General features: G+C 45.4%; 1 long non-coding RNA gene across 1 annotated transcript; it reads right to left on the minus strand.

The window, feature by feature from the left end:
• Window positions 1-3,551: 3,551 nt before the first annotated feature.
• On the minus strand, window positions 3,552-5,207 carry LOC140400006 (uncharacterized). The gene is made up of 2 exons (XR_011937957.1): window positions 4,816-5,207; window positions 3,552-4,416 (listed from the first exon to the last, which is right to left on the minus strand). It is a non-coding gene; the product is annotated as an uncharacterized lncRNA (long non-coding RNA).
• Between the last annotated feature and the right edge of the window lie 1,541 nt (window positions 5,208-6,748).

Consider the following 6,748-nt stretch of genomic DNA (forward strand, 5'->3'; position numbering starts at 1 on the left):
ATGTATTTGTCAAGATGCCGCTTAAATGTCACTATCGCCCCTGCTTCCACCACCTCATCCGGCAGCGAGTTCCAGGCACCCACTACCCTCTGTGTAAAAAACTTGCCTCGTACATCTCCTGTAAACCTTGCCCCTCACACCTTAAACCTATGCCCCCTAGTAATTGACCTCTCTACCCTGGGAAAAAGCCTCTGACTATCCACTCTGTCTATGCCCCTCATAATTTTGTAGACCTCTTTCAGGTCTCCCCTCAACCTCCGTTGTTCCAGGGAGAACAAACCAAATTTATTTAACTGCTCCTCATCGCTAATGCCCTCCATACCAGGCAACATCCTGGCAAATTTCTTCTGCACCCTCTCTAAAGCCTCCACATCCTTCTGGTAGTGTGGCGACCAGAATTGAACACTATACTCCAAGTGTGGCTTATCTAAGGTCCTATACAACTGCAACATGACTTGCCAATTCTTATACTCAATGCCCCGGCCAATGAAGGCAAGCATGCCGTACGCCTTCTTGACTACCTTCTCCACCTGTGTTGCCCCTTTCAGTGACCTGTGGACCTGTACACCTCGAGCTCTCTGACTGTCAATACTCTTGAGGGTTCTACATTTCACTGTATATTCCCTACCTGCATTAGACCTTCCAAAATGCATTACCTCACATTTGTCCGGATTAAACTCCATCTGCCATCTCTCCACCCAAGTCTCCAAACGATCTAAATCCTGCTGTATCCTCTGACAGTCCTCACGCTATCCGCAATTCCACCAACCTTTTTGTCGTCTGCAAACTTACTAATCAGACCCGTTACATTTTCCTCCAAATCATTTATATATACTACGAACAGCAAAGGTCCCAGCACTGATCCCTGCGGAACACCACTAGACATAGCCCTCCAGTCAGAAACGCACCCTTCCATTGCTACTCTCTGCCTTCTATGACCTAGCCACGTCTGTATCCATCTTGCCAGCTCACCCCTGATCCCGTGTGACTTCTTCACCTTTTGTACCAGTCTGCCATGAGGGATCTTGTCAAATGCTTTACTGAAGTCCATATAGACAACATCCACTGCCCTCCGTGCATCAATCATCGTTGTGACCTCTTCGAAAAACTCTGTCAAGTTAGTGCGACACGACCTCCCCTTCACAAAACCGTGCTGCCTCTCTCTAATACGTCCATTTGTTTCCAAATGGGAGTCGATCCTGTCTCGAAGAATTCTCTCCAGTAATTTCCCTAACACTGACGTAAGGCTCACCGGCCTGTAGTTCCCTGCATTATCCTTGCTCCCCTTCTTAAACAAAGGAACAACATTGGCTATTCTCCAGTCCTCCGGGGCGTCACCTGAAGACAGAGAACACTGGAACTTAATGGGAGCACTTTCTATATATGATCAGTCAGTCGATGCTTGTGTGCGTGTGTGTTTTCTTGTGTAAGGTGACAGTGTCCAGCTGCTGCGCGTGTGTGTGTGTTCAATTGTTGGTGAGTTACACAGTGGAATTGTGCCGCCAGGGTGCGCTGTCGAGCACATGTGGTCCTGATGAACAACATTGCGGAAGTGAGGAATTGTGTCGCTTCAACGCAATACTAATAATCATAGAGCAGAGTGTGCTGGGCCCATAACCCAGAGGTCGATGGATCGAAACCATTCTCTGCTAGTTATTTTTTATACTTTCCGTTACAGTAAAAAGAAACATTTAGCTTCTCACCACAAGTGTATCTGACATTTCTTTCCAGGAAACGGGTTTTTTACTCGGCTGGAAGAGGGTTCCAGCAAACACTTAATTTGTGCAACCAATGTCTGAAATGGCATTTACTCACACACGGACACACGCTGTAAATGCTGCAAACACACAGGCTTTCCATGATTGCAGAATGTTCAGCACCATTCACAACTCCTCTGTTAATGAAACAGTCCATGTCCAAATGCAGCAACCTGGACAATATCCAGGCTTGGGCTGAAAAGTTCCAGGCAAAGACCATCTCTAATAAGTGAGAATCTAACCATCGCCCCTTGACATTCACCGGAATTCCCATCACTGAAACCCCACTGCCAACATCTGACTGATTGCCATTGGCCAGAAACTGAACTGGTCATATAAATACTGTGGCTAGAAGGCAAGCCAAAGACTCGGACTCCTGTGGCGAGGCACTCACTCCCTGACTCCCCAAACCCTGTCGACACAGCATAAATCAGGAATGTATTGGAATAATTTCCATTTCCTTTAATAGTTGCAATTTCAACAACACTGAATAGGTTTGACACCATCTAGGACCAGGCATCCTGCTTGATCGGTACCCCATCCATAAACACTCACTCGCTCCACCACTGATGCAGAGTGGCAGCGTGTATACCAGCTACAGGATTCACTGCAGGAAGTCACCAAGGCTCCTTTGGCAACACCTTAAAAAACCCACATCCACCACCATCTAGAGAGGGACAAGGGCGGCCGACACCACGACCTGGAGGCTCTCCTCCAGCCACTCACCATCCTGTATTAGAACTATATCTCTGTTACTTCACTGCAGCTGGATTAATTATTTCTCTGATGTAATGTATCTGTCTCTGTGTATATCTGTGTCTGTGAGCACATGCGTGTTTCTATATATGTGTGTGTATTTGAGAATTTGTGTGAATGTTTATGTGCCTGTGTGTGTATACCTGTGTGTGCGGGTGTGTACAACTGTGTGTGTATAACGCGTGTGACTCTGTATACTGTGTGTGTACACGTGTATATACCTGTGTGTCTATGTTTGTGTATCTGTGTGTGTGCAACTGTATGTATAATGTGTGTGGGCCTGTACACTGTGTGTGTATCTCTGTGTATACGTGTGTAAAGCTCTGTGTGTATACCTGTGTGTGTGTATGGGAATACGTTTGTGTGGTGTGTGTGCACGCAGTCTTCCGTTTGTATGTCATTATTGTTTCCTCTCTGAGAGTCTTTTAACCATTTCTAAATCTCTCAGAGGTACAATTGTTGAGTCTGATTGCTTCTTGTGATTGCTATTTATGAGTGAGTACAGTGTCTTTCAGCATCTTACTCTGAACAACCGTTTGAGAATAATCCTGAATCTGTCATGCTCCAGGACTCAGTGTGAGGATGGATCTTAGTCTAAACATGTGTTTGGGGATTATCCTGTACCTGTCAGGCTCTGTGACTCAGTGGAAGGATGCGATTCAGGATGTGACCTTTCAATCTCTGGGACAGTTTATAAGTTTGCATTCATTCCACTTAAATTTCCAGCACAGAAAGAAACCATTGCTGTGGGAGGTTTGAAGCAAACAATGTGAGAATTTTGGACCAGCATTTAATATCAGAACACAATTGTGAAAGATAATGTAACCTTCAATCTGATACTGGATTGCTCTGGAAGTTAAACTCAGGTTGTACACATGATTTGATCTGTGACACTCAGTCTGATTCGGAGTCAACATTTTGACATGAATGTAAAATGGACCACAGTCTGGAATTGCTGCAGTATCTTCCATCTGGAACAGATTCAGTGAGGATTTTGCAATAGTTTGCAAGTTACAGCTCAGTTCATAGTCAGCGAAATGAGATTGTATCTTTTATTTTCATAAACTTTGTCGCTTTCAGCATATCTCAATCTGAGAATGCACCTGATATTTGTGTTTGCAACTAATGTATTTGAGAGGACACACTCGGAGGATTAGTACAGCCACCCCTGATGTGAGTGATGTGGCTGGTATTTAACTCGAATCTCAGAGTACATTATTAAGATTAATTGTGTAATTCTTAACCGGAAACCATGTGTCAGTTTTCTCTGATATTGATTATTTCACTAAGCTGCTCCATTGTGGAACTGATACAGTGATGATGAGAATGGGTGAGAATTTGCACTGGGATTTATGGGGCCTCCTGTCAGTGGTACTGAGTTAGGGTGACATGGACACAGCGTCTGTCTCTCCTGCTGTTTAATTGATGGGTTGAAACTGTGTCCCTGGAACGATTTCTGCTGCCTGAGACTGTGGAACTGATGACCTGTCTGTGTCTCTTTGCTCTGTCAGTGACAATGTACGGATTGTGTGTGACAAGGAGCTGGCGACACTCTTCCCAAAAACTTGTTTGGAGGAAGCATCACATTTATTCATCTTCAGAATATTCTGGTATTTGTCGGTGGAAACAAATTATATTTAAAACTCAAGGACAGTCAACAATTAACCAATCACAGGCCAGAGAGAAGAATGTGGAGGTTTTGATTGGCTGACATTTTCAAATTCGAAACTCCCGCCAATTTCAGTTCAGGAAAATCCCAAATAACGGAACGGCTCAATGTTCAGGAAACTATTTTCCCTCCCAGAATCCGGGCGCTATTTTCGGAACAGTTTGATTTTGTCAATCTCTTCTCTGTAACCGGCGACCCCGTTCAGCAATTTAAAACGGAGCAAATCTCAGCTCACTGCAACAGCAGAAACATAGAGATTACCAACCAACTCCTTCACACAGGCTTCACAGGGACAGAGGGAAAGGGCTGATTTCTGAGCCTCTCTCCTGAAAGCGGCCGGGAATGTTACACTGGGAAGTGTGGAGAGAATCCCCGACTCTATCCAGCCGGTGGAACAGGCAGCTTTGTGTCCGGAGAATAGGGAGGGCCGGGGAGAGGCAGATCTTAAAGCGCGGCAATGGACTCAGGTCCTGTGTGTGCTCAAATCTCGCTGGTTCCGTCCCCTGGGAAAACTGCGGAACAACAGATCAGCCCGAAAATAACCTCTCAATTCCCGCCTTTCCTGTGTCCCGAGAGCGGGAAACACATCACCCGAAAGAAAAAAATAATAATTTCCTTATTAATTTAACTCACCAGTTGTTAAACTCTGAATATGGTTATCATTAAATAGAAAGAATTCCCTCCTGAAATTGTGTTTCTCCTCATTGTCCGTCACAAATGCCAGACTGCGTTTAAAATCCGCTCTCAATTCAGTTTGATTCTCTTCTGTGTGAAACTGTCTGTTACGGGCGGGTATGAAGCCACATTCACAACATTCTGGAACGGGACAAATCTCTATCCTCCACAAAGAGATTTCTCATTAAGTCAATGCGGGAAAAGATGGTGCAGCTTTTTCACAGAGATTGTGGGTGGCTCTTAAAAGAGCCGTTGTGTTTGGGGTGGTTTTCAGTCCTTGTGGAGTTTTACTTGGAGCTGGTGTACTTGGTCACCGCCTTTGTCCCTTCCGACACGGCGTGCTTGGCCAGTTCCCCGGGCAGCAGCAGGCGCACGGCGGTCTGGATCTCCCGGGAGCTGATGGTGCTGCGCTTGTTGTAATGGGCCAAGCGGGAAGCCTCACCCGCGATGCGCTCGAAAATATCGTTGACGAACGAGTTCATGATGCTCATGGCCTTGGAGGAGATGCCGGTGTCGGGGTGAACCTGCTTCATCACTTTGTAGATATAGATGGAGTAACTCTCCTTCCTCGACCTTCGCCGCTTCTTGCCGCCCTTTACTGCCGGTTTCTTAATGACTTTCTTGGCTCCCTTCTTGGAAGCTGGTTTCGATGTTGGTTTCTTCTCGTCAGCCATCGTCAATTTCACCCAGAAATAAAGCAAACCCCTTCCGAGCGCTGATTAAATAGGCAGAGCCTCACATCTATGCTAATGAGGAATGGGGAAAGGAATGATTGTGATTGGACATTGTGAAAATGAGGACTGCCAGTTACGTTCTGCTTATTTGACTGGAGATGTAAACAGACCAATCACATTTAGGAATTTCCACCAATCAGAAACCTTCTTACTACAAACAGGGAATCCATTTCAGAAAGAATGTCTCCAGTCCCAGTTTGTCAATGTGTAAAGATTCACCGGGAAATGTCACCTAGCTGTCGGTGAGAGGGATTGTGCGGCAGTCTGGGATTCCTTCAGGAACTGTGAGTGTCTTGTAATGTGTGTGAGTGTGGTATTTACTCACTCTCCGATACTGTGTGTGAGTGTAGGATTTACTCACTCTCTGATACAGTGTGTGAGTGTGGGATTTACTCACTCTCTGATACAGTGTGTGAGTGTGGGATTTACTCACTCACTGATACAGTGTGTGAGTGTGGGATTTACTCACTCTCCTATACAGTGTGTGTGTGTGGGATTTACTGACTGTCAGATACAGTGTGAGAGTGTGGGATTTACACATTCTCTGATACAGTGTGTGAGTGTGGGATTTACTGATTCTCTCATACAGTGTGAGAGTGTGGGATTTACTCACTCTCTGATACAGTGTGTGAGTGTGGGATTTACTGACTGTCAGATACAGTGTGAGAGTGTGGGATTTACACACTCTCTGATACAGTGTGTGAGTGTGGGATTTACTGATTCTCTCATACAGTGTGTGAGTGTGGGAATTACTCTCTGATAGTGTGTGTGTGGGATTTACTGACTGATACAGTGTGTCTGTGGGATTTACTCACTCTCTGATACAGTGTGTCTGTGGGATTTACTCACTGTGATACAGTGTGTGAGTGTGGGATTTACTCCCTGTCTGATACAGCGTGAGAGTTTGGGATTTACTCACTCTCTGATACAGTGTGTCTGTGGGATTCACTCACTCTCTGATACAGTGTGTGCGTGTGGGATTTACTCACTCTGATACAGTGTGTGAGTGTGGGATTTACTCACTCTGATACAGTGTGTGAGTGTGGGATTTACTCCCTCTCTGATACAGTGTGAGAGTGTGGGATTTACTCACTCTCTGATACAGTGTGTGAGTGTGGGATTTACTCACTCTCTGATAGTGTGAGTGTGGGATTTAC

The sequence above is a fragment of the Scyliorhinus torazame genome, chromosome 24 (assembly GCF_047496885.1).
Source record: "Scyliorhinus torazame isolate Kashiwa2021f chromosome 24, sScyTor2.1, whole genome shotgun sequence".
Classification (NCBI taxonomy): domain Eukaryota; kingdom Metazoa; phylum Chordata; class Chondrichthyes; order Carcharhiniformes; family Scyliorhinidae; genus Scyliorhinus; species Scyliorhinus torazame.